Source organism: Pleuronectes platessa, chromosome 3, assembly GCF_947347685.1.
Source record: "Pleuronectes platessa chromosome 3, fPlePla1.1, whole genome shotgun sequence".
Lineage (NCBI taxonomy): Eukaryota > Metazoa > Chordata > Actinopteri > Pleuronectiformes > Pleuronectidae > Pleuronectes > Pleuronectes platessa.
In genome coordinates this window covers 21,541,124-21,559,482 of record NC_070628.1, presented here as the reverse complement: position 1 = coordinate 21,559,482, position 18,359 = coordinate 21,541,124, and the positions used below count along the sequence as shown (strand labels likewise).

The window sequence follows — 18,359 nt, the reverse complement described above, 5'->3', positions numbered from 1 at the left end:
CTACAAAAGTGGATTTTTCATAATATGTCTCCTTCAACACTTGAGAGGCAACTATTGAAATAAATTACACTTTTTCAAAAAAATTATAGCATTGACCTTTGCTCATGGTATACAATGTAATTCATTATAGCACACTTACTTACATTAGGGACATTTATATAAGCTGCAATTTATGATTTTATATTAATTTTAAGACTGGTGATATTTTAGTTGGTACCTTAGTTAGTAACTTTAGAAAAAGGTGTAACCTCTGCACCACTGAGTGAAACTATCCTGATTTGCATTTGTACAGCTCACAGCATTGTCATTTACATATGAAAGCCTCCAGATTCCTGTGAACAGCCGTTAACATAAAATTCAGGCAAAATTTGCACACTATTTGCAACACTAACTGTCACAAATTCTTCTTTTCATGTAGTGATATGTATGGAGCCGTCCTCCACCGCCACAACTGTGCCCTCTTCCCAATCTATCCAGTTCAGGTGTGGAAACACTGTTTGCCCAACAGGCATGGACTGCATCAGTAATAATGGGGTCGACTGCTGTGCTGACCCCTGTGAGCGCTACACCGAGCTGCACCATGACTGGCGGTCGACAGATAACACAATGAATCTGAACCCACGCTGTGACAGAGATGTTAACTGGCAAGGCTGGTATCGTCTGTTCCTGAATCAAACCAGTGCCCATGTTCCCGAGAGGTGTTTTCAGCAAAACAGGTGTGGAACACACGCTCCCCTATGGATAACAGAGACTCATCCCACACAGCCAGGAGTGATTGTAAATCGGAATGTATGTAATCACTGGAATTCAAGCTGCTGCTCTTTTAGTTCACACACCATAAATGTCAAACTCTGCAATGGAAACTACTACGTCTACAAACTGGTGAAGCCGAACGGATGCTATCTTGCCTACTGTGCAGGTACTGAAACTTTACTCTCTAACAACAAATTCAATTTTCCTACTTAATCCATCCATTGTAAGCGTTTTAGAGAATATATTGTCCTTTTTTTTAAAATATTCAAATTACATTTTATGCACAAACACTCTTTGTCGCACACTGATGTTTTTCATTGTCAACAGAGGTGGACAAAACAGGTGTTGCAGATCCTTTGACTTCTCCTGGTCCAGGACAGCAAGGCACCTTTCAAAAACAGCAGTGCACCACACCACATTTGAGCAGAATCTAATTTCACACATTCATAGATATCAGTTCCCTTAATGTGCCAGATTGGATGTCATCAAGGTCAATGAATTGTTTCCTGGATAAATGGTAAAAATTTTGAAAAACGCACCAATTTTGCAAAGTGAAAAAAAAATTGGATGTGACCCCTGTTCTGAAACTGCTCCAAAATACAAGTGTTTCTTCCCTGACCCATATCACATTCTTCTGCCAAGTTTTGTGGAAATCTGATCCGTAGTCTTTTGCATAATCTTGCTTACCAACAAACATATAAACAGTTGTGAAAATAAAACCTCCTGGCTAGAGATAATTAAAAAGGTGTTTTCCACATTAATATTGATGGAGCTGCAGACTGTTGTTGTCTTGTGGGTTCAAATAGGTTTTTCTTTCAGTTCAACCAGGACCGCCAGTGGACAACAGCACAGGAGTCGAGGGACAGGTCCGCCTGGCCAATGGAGGAAACAGCTCCTGCTCTGGCAGAGTAGAGATCTTCCTCCGTGGACAGTGGGGGATGGTGTGTGATGACCACTGGGACCTGGTTGATGCTCAGGTGGTGTGCAGACAGCTGGGTTGTGGCAGGGTCCTGTCAGCACCACAACGTGCACGGTTTGGACAGGGCAGTGGACCCATCTTGTTGGATAATGTCATTTGTTCAAGAAGGGAACCATCGAAAACAGACTGCAGATATCCAGGGTTCAGAGTCCACAACTGTAGACATTATGAAGATGCAAGCGTTGTCTGTGAATGTAGGTTTACTTCTTATATTTTACAAGTTTTTATAAATATTGTTTATTACACACAGTGACATGTTAATTGAAGTTCTCGTTAGTCTCATCTGGTATTTACCATCTCATCTTATTTTGTCCACACTTTTATTTACTGACTTTTTTAAAAACTTTTTCTTTAGTCCAACGCCCTCCACCCCAGCATCCTCAGCTCATCTGTGGACGTGATAAAATTCAAATAGGGCTAAATATGGCTGCCATAACAGCCATGGGTTTGAACCCACTCTCTGGAAATCTGGCAGTTCGAAACTGCTCCTGGGTCAGAATGCTTAATGATGTAGTTTGGTACGAGGTGGACGCTCATGCAGGTGCCTGTGGAAACACACTGAGGGTAAATACTTTGTTCATTTTCAAGTTATATCCATTCATTTACTATTACGATAATTAAGGCTATTGGTTTTCAAATGTACTCCTCTGCAGGGAGCTCAGATTAGCAGAAACTGGCAGAGACAATATCTTAAACCAAGATCTTCTGCCTGTATGACAAAGCCACTTAAACTGTAATAGAGCTTTAAGTGACTAATAATTGAACCACTCTCTGTCTTTCAGACCAACCGTACACACGCCATCTACTCCAACAGTTTATATCTCTACAGAGGAAAAGTGTCCTTCTCACGTCCTGTGATTCTTCCCTTTTCCTGTGCATATCCTCTCGACACAGACGCCAGCATGAATGTTGCAATCAGACCAGTGCTGCCGTGAGTACCTTTTCATTGAATACGACAATCACTCACTTTTTACAGTTGTAAAATGGTAAAGACGAACCTGGTGAAAATTTGTCTAGTCTTCTACTTTTAACCAATCATGTCAGCGTAAGCATGCACTGCTGTTTGCCACAGTGGCTTTATACCTCCAGGACACATCAATGTCACCTGTGTAGGATTTTAGGTCATCATAATAACAAGGCTTATACTTTTGACAGAACTGCAGTTGGCCTCTCAGGCTTAGGTAGCAGAGCTCGAGCCTCCATGTCTCTGTTGCGCACCTCCAGCTTCACTCAGCCTTATCCATCTGGCTTGATCACGCTCCCTGTGGGCTCACCTCTGCATGTGGGTGTCTCTGTATAAGTCAGAGACCCAAGCTTTGTAGTTGTCCTGGAGAACTGCTACGCCTCTGACTCATCAAACCCCAATGATACTGCACGATACTTTTTCATCCAGAACAAAAAAAGTGTTCCTCTTCATAATTATTTTTTTGTGGTTTATAATGGAAATGGGGGGAAAAGACTGTGTATGATGTGATGTATAATGGCCCACATGACTCAATCCTCACTGCCAGGTGCCCCACTAACCGACAGCAGTGGAAGTGATCGAGAGCGGCTCATCCCGACAGGCTCGGTTCTCCGCCCTGTTTGTCTTGATCCACGGTGAATACACTGACATTTACCTCCACTACAGCCTCAGCCTTTGTGACCAGAGGAGCTCCCGCTGTTCCCCAGTATGTCACAGATTTCAAATTATCGATAGCATTATCGATCAATAGTCACTGCAGCTATACACTGGTTTTGATTGGATCTGTTATTCCCCCTCCTTTTCATAGTCTTGCAGAAGAAGGACATCTCGCTCTGTTTCCAGCTCTGCTCCTCTGAAGCCCCTCACCATTGGACCCTCTCTTGTGAGTATGATTAACTATGAGCTCTCAGGATTGATGTGTCAACACAATGATCAATACAGAATGAATCACCATGTTTTTACTCTTTCTTCTTTATCTTCAGGGGACAAGTCACTTGAGTGAGCTGGTAACATATAGTAATAATACACTCATTTCATAGTGTGATATTATTTTATAGTTTGAATTTCTTTATTTATAAATCGATAATAAAATATCACATGTTACATTGCATGATTGAATCGTAACACACACTGGTTTTCCTTATTTGTATTAGCTGTGTAATGAGCTTTGAAATGATTGAAGAAAATAAAAATCAAGGTCAGAGTACTTTTCTTCTTCTCTGTGTTTATTTTCATTTATAGTTTAAATAAATAAACATTCATATCAACTCATCAAGCACATTATAAATATAGATCCATACATACTGAGGCAGGCAATAACACTATTTAAAGGGAATGTACAAAAACAAGTGTGCATGTAGTCTGTGGTTCAAAGACACAATGTCGGTAGAGCAAGTTGTCCTTTTTTTATGTGTGGAGGGGTAGCCTGGATGCCAGACGAGCTTAGCCCCGCCCACAACATTTGAGGTCGGGAAGTTCGGTCTGGAGTCGCTCCGTTGGGGAGAAATTATGCCCGGTTCGAAATCGACCGGACCAATCAGATTGTCAGGGCGGGCTTTATACGATGATGGACAGATGATCAACGGTAACGTAATCAACTACGTCTTCAAAGAGCTGTTGACTTTGTTTTCCACAAACATGCCTGCAGCTGGAGAGCTGAGATGTGTAGATGCTGCCATTGATTTGTTTTAGGAGACATCGAGAGCGCAATAATTTTGAAAGAGGAACAGAGAAACGCGATCAAGGCATTTTTAGATCGCAAAGATGTTTTTGCCGTCCTTCCTACGGGATTCGGAAAAAGTTTAATCTATCAGCTGGCCCCGATGGTCGCGAAGAAGATGGGACACGGGAATGTCGCGTTTGAACCGTGTTATTAAGTTCTTACAGGGCCGACAAATGCGATACGATTTGTTTGATGTGTTGTGGAGCTGTAATCCTAAACGGAGAACTTTCGTACGTGCATTCACCTTTACTGTAACTCACTGCTACACCTGCCACTTTATGCATACTGTTTTATTCTGTTATTTTGTGTTGGGCTTATTTTGTTTTACACGTAGTGACTCCCCTCGCATAAATACCTGCAGTTTAAGGAGCGGACCATGTTAATAGACGCACCAGATCCCTCGCTTGCGGACCAGTGCAAAAAGACACCTGCCGTACAGCGCCGGCACAAGGATAGGAGCAAGAACAACGACCGGACGCCGGCTGCGTGGCATTTCTCAAAAACTAGAGTTTAACATCCCTCGCCAGCGGAACGAGGTAAGGAAGCTGGTCCCATTTACTTTGCTGCAGGTAGCGCGGAACGAGAGTCGCTGTCACGTTAACGCATCAGACTTGTCTCGTGGTGATTTGTTTGTTTATTGTATTTTAACGTTTGTGTTTGGTTTTATGGATTAAAATATCGTATACTTAATGTCATTCCAGTTTTAGGGTGTATTTACGGTTACGATGAAGTGAACAATAAAGAGCCGTGTGCCAGCAGTAGAGAAACTCTGCGTCATGTTCGGGGGGGGGGGGGGGGGGGCTGTTACATTAACTGTTTCGCTCAAAAATGCTGATCGTGTTGGTAAGCTCTCCTTGTATCCTTCAATTATTTTTACAACACCGGCAAAAATCATTTTTACTGATCTTTTTCTACTTCTTCCAGCGTGCGTGCAGTTGAGTTCTGTTGACAACAACTATGCGTCGCTTTACATACGTCACATACTACGTTGCTCTGATTGGTTGTAGGTCTATCCAATTGAGCGAAGAGGAATTTTATTTCCTGGTTCGGTTGAAACACGCCCCATAATCACAGCCCAATGGAGCGGTATCAGACTCACATTCTGACTAGAATTGTGAGTATGACAACGTCAGGCTAGTGGAGGGGAAGACAGCGGCTGTGTTTGGAGGTGTTTAATCAGTTTAATGGTGTTGTGCAATAATAGGTAGACTTGATGTTGGTTAATTCTTAATAATCATAAAATATGATTATTAAAATAATACAAATTATTTATTAAAAATAATACAACTATTAATTTAATTATGAAAAACGATAAAGTTCTCAATTAAGAATTATTAAATGATTAATGAAACACAGTACAATTATCAATTAAGAATAATACAATTTGTAATAATAATTTTAGAAACGACGGGGCACCACCCTGGTAAATGGTACCAACAGTCAATCTGTAAGGATTAGTCTCATTTAGATCTAGTTCAATTATAAATCTCAATATTTATAATTAAAGATTATATAATGAACAGTGAAAGTTATGGAGTTCTTGACAGTGTAAAGGTTGGCAAAATTCACTTATGCAACATTAATGAAAGAACATTTGTGAAAGAAAAACATTTATTATGAATATAATAAAGTATAAAAACACAAATTACTAACAAAGTACTAACTAAACAAAGATGTGTATATGAGTGTGGGTATCTATGTAAATCAGGGTGCTCTCAAAATGGCGGTTGACCAAAAGATCACACCTTATTCAGCAAGCTTTCAAAATGGTCACTGGCCACCCATAAATTAATGGCGCCCACTCCTTCTGAAGTGGTTTACGACTGGTAGCGGGGGAAGATTTAATGAGGTGAAGAGATATGCGGGTGTCTGTCTGGACGCTAAATTAGACAAGGAGTGTAGACTGAAATGCAAAGAATGACCTTGAAGAGCATTACGAACTAACGTTACTTTCGAATAACTTATAACCCAAAATATCACGGCACATATCAAACTCATAAACATCACACAGAATCAAATAAACAGTCTTGCTTAGCCTACTATAATTATTAAATATTAATTAATTAAATTATTAAACCCAGTTATGTTACCCGTCCTTGGAAAGGGAAAAGAGGTTGCTGTGCAGTTAGCAGTTCGTCCTGCCGGTTATGTGAAGTCTTCTGGCTTTGTGGGGTTTCTGGCTTAGCGGTTGTGTTGAGCTGTGCACTCAGATGCTGGTTGGAGTTTTCCTGCAGGACATCAAGTCGCTGCTCGGAGGCTGGTAGAGCTTGGATTGTAAGTAGGTTTCCTTAGTGAGATGAGCCTGGAATCTGCACCTCTGCGCTGCTCTCGTTGGATGGGAAGAGAAGATTTGAGCTGGAGCAACCAGGTTTCTCCCCTCGGTGATGCAGGACAAGAGGCTGGCAGCGTTCCTCTTTGGAAGGTTGGTGGAAAGAGAAAGAAGAGGGGGAGAAGTGGCCTTATATTGGCCCGGTGACCTCACAGGTCATGGGGTCAGAGTGACCAATTGGAGTTGACCCTGGTGGCTTTTTCACACCTCTGGGTGAAGTTGTACGGAACAAAATGCAAGCGGCATCCTGCATTTCAGACTGGTGCGAGGAGGTGATTAAGATGCATTTAAGATGCATTTATTTGTCCCAAACACATGCACAGACATGCACAGGCACACTCATGCAGGTAGGGAAATTTTACCTCTGCTTTTAACGCATCTGGTGAAGGACACACAGAGCAGTGAGCGACCATGTATGACCATACGCCGCACACTTGACCAAACAGGGCTTTATGGGCGAAGGCAGTGGCGAATTTAGCCGGAAATTTCTGATGGGGCAACTTTGTATGAGCCATGAACCGAGTTGCTAGGCAGATTTCATGGGGCACATCTGAAAGTGCCCCATCGCCCAATGTTAACTTCGGCCTGTGTGGTTCATGCTCATTGGTGTTTCCATGGCAACAGCCTTATGCTTGGGCCGTTGCCCCAAGAGCAAAGACGGACGGCAAGAGAGAAGCTTTTCACAGAGAAAGCACACAGACAGAAACGCACACGAATCAAATGACTCCAAAACAAGACTATAATGCTTGTGAGTCAGGTTTATTCACACACACATTCACTTTGCATATAAAATAAAATAAAATATATTTTGCCACAAAGTACAGATGTATTGAGCTTTCTGCACAACAGCGCCATCTGGATCTGGTGGGGCAGTGCCCCACGTGCCCCTAATGTAGAAACGCCACTGGGCGAAGGCCAAGGAAGAGATCATTGCTGAGGAAAAGACATAAAAAGGAACGACTGATCTTTGCCAACGAGTACCTGGACAAACTGCATTCCTTCTGGGAAAATGTTCTGTGGACAGATGAAACAAAAATAGAGCTTTTTGGCACACCAACAGTTTGTTTACAGACGGCATATTGAAGCCTACAAGGAAAAGATCACCCTAGCAACAATTAAGCATGGTGGAGGATCCATAATGCTGTGGGGGTGCATTGCTGCATCTGGCACTGGAGGCCTTGACCGTATCACAGGAAATAGGATATCAAAGAATTATCAAGAGATTTCAGAGTGAAATGTCCTACCCAGTGTATGAAATCTTGGTTTGAGTCGAAGATCATGGGACCTCCAGCAAAACAAAGACCCAAAGCACCCACCCAAAAGAACGCAGGAATGGTTGAAAAGGAAAACTGGACTGTGGCCAGCAATGAGTCCTGATCTCAATCCGATGGAAATCTTTGGGGTGAGCTGAAATCTGCTATTTGGGAAAAGAACCCTGCAAACTTTCAAGAGCTTGAACAAATTGCAAAGGAAGAGTGGAAGAAAAAATACCAGCCGAGAAGTGCAAGAAGCTTATAGATGGCTACAAGAAACGTTTGGAGGCTGTCATCACTGCCAAAGGGTGTGCAACCAAATATTAAAGAGGGGTGCTGTTATTGCTGCACATTATGTTTTTTCTGTTTCTTCTTTGAAATTACAATATGAAAACAATTGTCTTTGTTAAATTAATTTGGACCTCCAATTAAAAGATCCTGATTATATAAATTTCCATTTATTTCTGAAGATATTGTACAGGTTTTGCAAAAAATGCAGGGGTGCCAATAATGGTGAGCAGGACTGTAGGTATTGGCCCTTTTGCTGCCTCCTTCATAGCGTTTTCGTAGGATGCATACGGTTATCACATGTTCACAATCACTGGGAAAACCTCCCGACCGTGTCTTCAGATCAATGATTCGTTCATCTGCCAACAGAGTCTTCGGATCAATGATTCGTTCATCTGCCGGATACGAGTGTTTGGAAACCCTTTTTCAAGTGACCTGCATCAGCCTATGCAACAGTCCCGATGCGCGGCCACGAGAAAATTAACGAATCTCTCTTTGAGAGAACTCGTTACTCCCGATTCCTTGTAAGGATTCGTTCAAAGTGAACGAATCGTTCACAAACGACACATCACTACTACAGGATTGATGCCAACCAGTAGACTGCTGGCAATTGTGTGTGTGTGTGTGTGTGTGTGTGTGTGTGTGTGTGTGTGTGTGTGTGTGTGTGTGTGTGTGTGTGTGTGTGTGTGTGTGTGTGTGTGTGTGTGTGTGAGTGAGTGAGTGAGTGAGTGAGTGAGTGAGTGATAGAGTGAGTGATAGAGTGAGTGAGTGAGTGAGCTCTATCACGTATATACAGGGATGGGCACAAATAAATAAAAATGAATTTTGATGCAAAATACCCCTCAAATAAATGTCTCAAAATAAAATACAAAATACTGGTGCCAGAAAATGTAACAAAATACAATACATGTAGATATAGAAAATACTTTTTCTGGATTTTTTTTCGTTTTCTCAAAACTTGGTATAGCAGAAATGCAACGTGAGCGAACAAAAGAAGAATCTAAATCAAATCAAAATTTGGTGTTACTACCCTTTGCCTTCAAACCAGCATCAATTCCTATAGGTACACTTGCACAAGCGTGCTGCGTCATTTCCTGTTTTCTTGCTGCTGGTGATAGTCGCTCTGTGAATTAGCTCCGCTGCTAAACACAGCTGTTTCTCTGTAGCACTACGGCTAAAATCACCGGTCTGTAGTAAAACACCCACACATAACAACCCATACTCTATCGTGCTTAGTGATTCTGTGTTCTGTCTGAGCTCACCCTCGTAGCTCTATAGCAGCGATGTCTTCTCTCTCTCCCTGTTGCTCCACTGCTCTCTCTTGCTCCGAGTGTCTTATGTTTACTTACTCCTCTGCCTCCCTTAACAGTAGAGGTACTTGTAATACATGTAGTGTGTTGGTAGCGATGGAGGCGAGGCTTAGCGACTTAGAAGCTCGGCTCAGCAGCTTAGAAACTCCGTTAGCTGTAGTTAGCCGGCTCCCGCTAGCCGCGGAGCCACCTAGCTTATCACGTAGCTTAGCCTTAACTAGCAGCCCCCTGACTAGTCCCGTGCAGCAGGGAGCCCAGGGCAGCTGGGTGATGGTCCGGAGGGGGCATAGTGCTAGTCTTAAAAAGCCCACGATTAAAGAGCCACCAGCTCACGTTTCAAATAGATTCACTCCACTCAGCGAGGCACCCGCTGATAAACAAACTCTGATTATTGGCGACTTGGTTCTGAGAAACGTCAGGTTAGCGACACCAGCGACTATAGTTAATTGTATCCCAGGGGCCAGAGCCGGCGACATCGAATCTAAACTTAAGTTAATGGCTAAAACTAAAAAAGGTAAATACAATAAAGTCACAATTTACGTCGGCAGCAACGACTCCCGGCTTCGTATGTCGGAGATCACTAAAGTTAATGTTGAGTCCGTGTGTGCTTTTGCTAAAACGATGTCGGACAAAGTAGTTTTCTCTGGCCCGCTCCCTAATACAACAGGTGTTGACATGTTTAGCGGCATGTTATCTTTTAACCGCTGGCTGTCGAGGTGGTGTCCTGTAAACGGTGTGGGCTTTATAGATAATTGGCTAACTTTTTTGAGAAAACCTGGTCTTGTTAGGAGAGACGGCGTTCATCCCACTTGGGATGGAGCAGCTCTCTTATCTAGGAATATTACTCAGTCTATAACATGACAACCCATAGTTGGGACCAGGAAGCAGAGCTGCAGTGCTAAACACTTCTCTGCGCTCCCTCTGGATCAGTCACACAACCCCATAGAGATTGTGTCTGTTCACCGTCCGATTAAATTATTGAAATTAAACAAAAACAGAGCGAGAACTCCACACAAAAATCTAATACAAATTAAAACAACCTCTGAAACAACACAGGGAACCCAGACTTTTAAATGTGGTCTATTAAACATTAGATCACTGTCAAAAAAGGCTCTTTTAGTTAATGAAATAGTCTCCGATTACAACATAGATTTATTGTCCCTCACTGATACGTGGCTGCATCCTGATGAATATGTCAGTCTAAATGAATCTACTCCCCCCAGTCATATAAATTCACAGGTTCCCAGAGAAATTGGGCGAGGAGGTGGAGTTGCTGCCATTTTTAACTCCAGTCTATCAATTAATCCTAAACCTAAACTCAGCTACAAATCATTTGAATGTCTGGTTCTTAGTCTTCCACGCCAATCTAGGAACCACCAACAGCCAATCATATTTGCTGTAGTTTACCGTGCTCCGGTGGCTTATTCTGAATTTTTAAAGGAACTCCCTGAGTTTTTATCAAACTTAGTCTTAAAGACCGATAAAATTATTATTGTTTGTGACTTAAATATTCATGTTGACAATAATAAAGATTGCCTTAACGTAGCATTTATTTCAATACTAGACTCTATTGGTTTCAGTCAGTGTGTGCACAAACCTACTCATTGTTGTAACCACACACTTGACTTGGTATTATCGTACGGTGTCGGAATTGAAAATTTAACAGTACTTCCGCGCAATCCAGTTCTATGAGACCATAATTTAATAACCTTTGATTTTTCAATAACTGAATATATGCCACTAATAAAAAATTCATTTTCTAGATGTCTACCTGATAGTGCTGTAGCTAATTTTAAGTAATTTTAAGTAAATAATTCCAATTACATTTAAACCCGTATTAGCAGTAGATATAAACAACAAATTCTTTAAAAACCTGAGCTCCATTGAGATCGACCACCTCGTTGATAGCTCTGCAGACTCATTACGATTAACATTAGACTCAATAGCGCCTCTAAAAAAGAAAAATGTCAAACATAGTAAATTAGCTCCATGGTATAATTCCCAGACAAATGAGTTAAAACAATTATCAAGAAAACTAGAAAGGAAGTGGCGCTCCAGCAACCATGTTGAAAATCTAATAGACTGGAAGAATAGTGTTAAAGAATATAAAAAGGCTCTCCACAAAGCAAGAGCCTACTATTCAAAACTAATAAAAGAGAATAGAAACAACCCCAGGTTTCTCTTCAGCACTGTAGCCAGGCTGACAGAGAGTCACACCTCCACCGAACCCAGTATTCCTCGATCCCTAAATAGCAATATCTTTATGACCTTTTTTAATGATAAAATTCAAACTATTAGAAATAAAATCAACCATCTTCTGCCCTCAATTGGCACTAATACCCTCCCAACAACAGAGATCTCAGAAATGGCTGAGAATCCTACCCATTACTTAGACAGCTTTTCTCTGATCACACGTGATCAGTTTACCAAAATAATATCAGGTTCTAAACCAACAACCTGTATCTTAGATCCCATTCCTACAAAATTACTTAAAGAAATTCTGCCCCTAATTGATAGTTCGTTACTTAACATTATCAATCTGTCATTATCATCAGGTTATGTACCACAGTCTTTTAAAATAGCTGTCATCAAACCCCTACTCAAAAAACCCACTCTAGACCCAGAGGTTTTAGCCAATTACAGGCCAATATCTAATCTCCCCTTCATGTCTAAAATCTTAGAAAAAGTTGTAGCCAATCAGCTGTGTGAGTTTCTCCAGGAAAATAATATATATGAAGACTTTCCGTCGGGGTTTAGAGCCAATCATAGTACAGAGACAGCCTTGGCAAAAGTCACTAATGACCTTTTAATAGCCTCAGATCAGGGACTTGTGTCTGTCCTCGTTCTGTTAGATCTCAGTACAGCATTCGACACAATTGACCATCAAATTTTATTACAAAGACTCAAACAGTTAATTAACATTAATGGAACCGCCCTTAACTGGTTTAAATCGTATTTTTCTGATCGCTCCCAATTCGTACAAATTAATGATGAGTCATCTGTGCGCACCAAAGTTAACCATGGTGTTCCACAGGGCTCTGTGCTCGGCCCAATTTTATACTCATTATATATGCTTCCACTAGGAAACATTATCAGGACACACTCGGTAAATTTCCACTGCTCTGCGGATGACACCCAGTTATATTTGTCAATAAGACCTGAACAAAGTAATCAATTATCTAAACTTCGAACATGTCTCAAGGACATAAAAACCTGGATGACCCGCAATTTTCTCTTATTAAACTCAGACAAAACAGAGGTTATAATACTTGGCCCCAAACACCTTAGAGATACATTATCTAATGATATAGCTGCGCTAGACGACATTGCCCTTGCTTCCAATGAAACAGTCAGGAACTTGGGAGTGATCTTCGATCCTGATTTATCCTTTAATAGTCACTTAAAACAAATTTCAAGCACCGCTTTTTTCCACTTGCGTAATATTTCAAAAATTAGACATGTCCTTTCACAAAAAGATGAAGAAAAACTAGTCCACGCCTTTGTTACATCGAGACTGGACTATTGTAATTCATTATTATCAGGATCCAGCAGTAAGTCGTTAAAAACTCTACAGCTTGTCCAAAATGCCGCAGGACGTGCCCTGACGAGAACCAAGAGAAGAGAGCACATTTCTCCAGTATTAGCATCGCTACACTGGCTTCCAGTTAAATCTAGAATAGAATTTAAAATTCTTCTCCTCACCTTCAAGGCCCTTAATAATATAGCGCCTTTTTACCTTAAAGAGCTGTTAGTACCTTATAAACCCACTAGAGCACTCCGCTCCCAGAATTCAAGCCTACTTGTCGTCTCTAAAAGTAGAGTAGGAGCCAGAGCTTTCAGCCATCAAGCCCCTCGGCTGTGGAATCATCTACCACTTTCAGTTCGGGAGGCAGATACCATCTTTTCATTTAAGAGTAGGCTCAAAACCTTCTTTTTTGATAAAGCTTATAGTTAGAGCTAATTAGTGCGGAAGAACGTAACTTTTTCTATTTTATGACACATGACACACAGAGCTTCTCTTTCCAGCTTCTCCTTCCTCTTCTCCATCCCTATCCCCCTTCCCCGGAATCCCTTTGCTTTATCACCCGCAGATCCAGGGCCTCAACACTGGATCCAACACTGCGACCGCCGGTGCGCGATCCACAAACCGCAATCCATGGTGCGGCCACAGTGTTGGATCCAGTGTGGCGGATTCTGAGTTATGTGGGCTGATCGTGGTGCTGGTGGCGGACCCTGTGTCGCGTTGGCATTGGGCACGGGCAGTGGACCAGGACCGCGGTGGTGGCTCGTGATGGGTCCTGGTGGGCGGCGGTGGACGGTGACTGAGGACTGGAGTGGCGTCTGCGCTGGATGGTGGATCGTGGTCTGGATGGTTGCTGACCATGGACTGTGATTGCAGCGGGACTGCTTGGCATGTCATGTTGGGGTTGTCCTTCGGGATGTCTACCCTCATCAAATGCTGCTAGAGACTTTAATCTTTAATCTTGAAGACTTAAATCTTGATGATGTTTTCCTGCACGTGGCATCTATTGCACTTCTCTCCGTCCTGGGAGAGGGATCCCTCACATGTGGCTCTCTCTGAGGTTTCTACGTATTTTTACCCTGTTAAAAGGGTTTTTAGTAGTTTTTCCTTACTCTTGCTGAGGGTTAAGGACAGAGGATGTCACACCCTGTTAAAGCCCTGTGAGATGAATTGTAATTTGTGAATACAGGCTATACAAATAAAATTTGATTGATTGATTGATTGATTGATTGACAAGTCAGGGATTTTCTGGGATTATAGTCAGGTGTATGATCAACCAATTATACCAAACTGGTGCTAACGATCATCAATTTCACATGTAGGTTGAAACATAGTCATTAACTGAAACAGAAGACAGGGGTTTCCAGATGTGCTGTTCAAGCTCTTTTGAAGAAGCACAAAGAAACGGGCAACATTGAGGATCATAGACACAGTGGTCGGCCAAGGAAACTTAGTGCAGCAGATGAAAAATACATCAAGCTTATTTCCCTTCGAAATCGGAAGATGTCCAGCAGTGCCATCAGCTCAGAACTGGCATAGACCAGTGGGACCCATGTACACCCATCTACTGTCCAGAGAAGTCTGATCAGAAGTGGTCTTCATGGAAGAGTTGCAGCCAAAAAGCCAAACCTCCGACATGGAAACAAGGCCAAGCGACTCAACTATACACGAAAACCTAGGAACTGGGCTGCAGACAAATGGCAGCAGGTGCTCTGGACTGATGAGTCAAAATTTGAAATATTTGGCTGTAGAAGAAGGCAGTTTGTTTGCCGAAAGGCTGGAGAGTGGTACAATAATGAGTGTCTGCAGGCAACAGTGAAGCGTGGAGGTTCCTTGCAAGTTTGGGTCTGCATTTCTGCAAATGGAGTTGGAGATTTCGTCAGGATTAATGGTATCCTCAATTCTGTGAAATACAGGCAGATACTTATCCATCATGCAATACCATCAGGGAGGCGTATGATTGGCACCAAATTTATTCTGCAGCAGGCCAACGACCCCAAACATACAGCCAATGTCATTAAGAACTATCTTCAGCGTAAAGAAGAACAAGAAGTCCTGGAAGTGATGGTATAGCCCCCACAGAGCCCTGATCTCAACATCATCGAGTCTGTCTGGGATTACATGAAGAGAAAGAAGGATTTGAGGAAGCATACATCCACAGAACATCTGTGGTTAGTTCTCCAAGATGTTTGGAACAACCTACCAACCGAGTTCCTTCAAAAACTGTGTGCAAGTCTACTAGACGAATTGATGCTGTTTTGAAGGCAAAGGGGTGTCACACCAAATATTGATTTGATTTAGATTTCTGTTCTGTTCATTCACTGCATTTTGTTAATTGATGCATACTCGTGAACTGTTTTTTGATTCGTACAGAAAGTATTTTGAGTATTTTAAATACAAAATGTCTCCACTCTAAAGTATTTTGTTACAAATTACGTTCGATTTTTTTATCAGCCCTATCAAATACAAATTACAAAATACTCAAAGTAATTGAAATGCGTATGTCAAATACAAGTAGTAGAAATATTGCCCATCTCTGCGTATATACGGTGTGATATTTTTCTCTACACCTCCAGGACAGCAGTGAACTCCCACACTGGAGTCTGTACTCCCGCTGGATGGATCATCACCAGTGAGTCAACACTCACTTAAACTCTCTTCCACCCTCTGTGATATTACATTTTCTCCCAAACCTTTCCCCTGCTTCTTCAAAAGCCAGTACAGGGGGGCGGGTATTGGTGTGTGTGTGCGCGCGCGTGGATAAGATCATGATAAGATATGCCCAGCATGTGAACACAGAGAGTTAATGTAGTACTTTTGGGGTCTAATTATATACTTTCATAAAAGATTGATATTGGTCTGGCTATTTTTTCAACCAATAAAACAGCTAATTTAAACACTCATGAGTATGCTCATCACAGAAGAGAGGGATTTCTCTTTTTGTCGTGACGTTCCTGTTGAGCTTCTGACAGGTGCAGTACGGTATTATCAGAGGTGTGGCTGTATCTGGAGTCCTGCTGCTGTACAACACGGCCAGACCCCAGATAAAGGTGCAGTAAATATCTTTGCACGAACGTGTGTGAGTGAGTGCATGACGCTTCTACTGTGAAACACATGAATCCTTTCTAAGGTAGCACACTCATTTGCTCACTGTTTTCTGTAAAGTAAGTAATAATGCAGTTTTCAGCGAGTTATTAAGTGCTTTGCAGGGCTGAGAAAAAAACAAGTTACACCGTACAAAATGTAAAAACAAAAGACAAACAAATACAATACAAAATAACTATATATTGTCCAGTAAAGTGCATACAGAGACAGATCTGGTAAATTTTAGTGACCCTGAACACCTTTTTAAACAGGTTTGTGGTTTTTAAATGATTCCACAGAATCAGCAAACCTTGATGTAAGTCGGGTGTTCCACAACTTTGGTGCTATTGTCTCAAAAGGCACAAGAGAGTAATTTGCTAATAAGACCTCTTCACTGGATATAAGTACAGTTAACAAAATGATGTGTAGGCTCCTGAAGCTCTGGATCTGCCTTTGAGCCCTTTGGCCGACTCCTGGGCCACACGTGAAGGACCGCGTACTCAGCTGAGGTTTCTGACCTTCCACTGTTATTCAATGAATGAAATATGATTTTACATTAATTTGTAGGTGGTCACAATATTAACACCGCCCAACATATAATGACTGATGCTTTTCTTAAATTGGTTTTGCTGTATAAAAGTAAATTTTCTACAATTTTGATATCATCTTTTAACCCTAATCCTCTTCTTTACTTTACGGTCACATGAAAATATTTCAGAGAAATATGATTATCTGTCTAAAAAGATGATTAGAGATTTAGGGCAGTTTGAATCATCCAGATTACAGGTGAGATTCTTATTTTGGGCCAGAATTCAGTTTTTATAACAACCACAGCAAACTAGATATAGAGTTATTGTGTCTTTCTCACGCACTCCCTCAGCCCTCTGTTCTTGAGGTTCTCTTAGTGGCTGATCTGGAGGGCCTCAGGTGCACGGACAGTGTGGAGGCGGCGCTGCTGCGAGTGGAGCCAGGACGCCTCCTGGAGGACTGACACAGTACTGTCAAATCACAGTCAGGGGTGAACATGTTTGATAGTGGACAGTTGCAGTGTTGCACCAATATCAATTGCATCAACAACCTCCATTTACTGTCAGTCAGTTATCCAGTGGCCAGAGATGTCACCTTTTCCCCCTCATTAGAACTTGTTACACTTCCTTGTACACTGTATCTGCAAACCCTGACTCTGGAGATGATTGTGCAATCTTCATCATTTCAACACTAAGTTACATGTGCTCAGAAACATGCAACCAGTCTTCTTATAATATGTTTCAAAGAGTTTTATGTGTCGGAAATCTGTATTTTTTACTAACAGAGGACTCCCTCTGAGAGCTGCCAGAGACCAAATCTGAATTTACAGTATCCCAATTTTTGAATTCATAGATTTACAATGATAACTGTAATATAAAATATAACTGTTCAACTTTTCAAAGATTGTCAGGGAATAAAAAGTGTATTTTTTTGTGTTTGAGTGGCTGTATGTGCAACAATGTTTGAGTCATAGTGAGGCTGCACAATCGTATATTTCCCATCCATCCTGACTTCATCTCAGCTGTTTCTCCTTTGAGGGTTGCAGCGAGGTTCAAGCCAAAGAGAAAACTGACATAGACACAAGGAGAACATTCAAACCCCACAAAGAAAGTGGAAGACACATGTATATTAGGGATGCACCGATATGGAAATTCTTGGCCGATACCGATACCGATATTTAAAATAACAATCTGGCCGATAGCCGATACCGATACCGATATTTGTTTATTTTCTTTTTGTTGTTATTCATTCACCCTTTTGTGCCAGAAAAATAATTAAATAATTATTTAAAAAGCACTATTCATCACTCTTATCTTTTAATGAGCACAAATTGAATCTTGAAACTATCTCTGATTTAACTAAACAGAGACATATTAGGCCCATTTTACCGCAAGTTGAAATGGTTCCTTGGGATCTTAATGAAATGTCTGTAACATATTTTGGTCAAAATACCACAAGGATAATTTAAAACAGCCCTGTTAAAGTATCATTATAGAGAACGCTCTTCTCATTGATTTACGGTAGCAGTATTGCCTGTTTATTAGATGTGTTACGGCTTCTGTGTGTATAACGTATGTTGTCAATTCCCTGTTACCTGTGCATGAGACGGATGAATAGAGCCGATG

The 18,359-nt window shown here is 41.5% G+C and overlaps 1 pseudogene; it reads left to right on the top strand.

Moving 5' to 3' along the window:
* Nucleotides 1-426: 426 nt before the first annotated feature.
* Nucleotides 427-17,197, top strand: LOC128436457 (uromodulin-like; annotated as a pseudogene).
* Nucleotides 17,198-18,359: the final 1,162 nt, after the last annotated feature.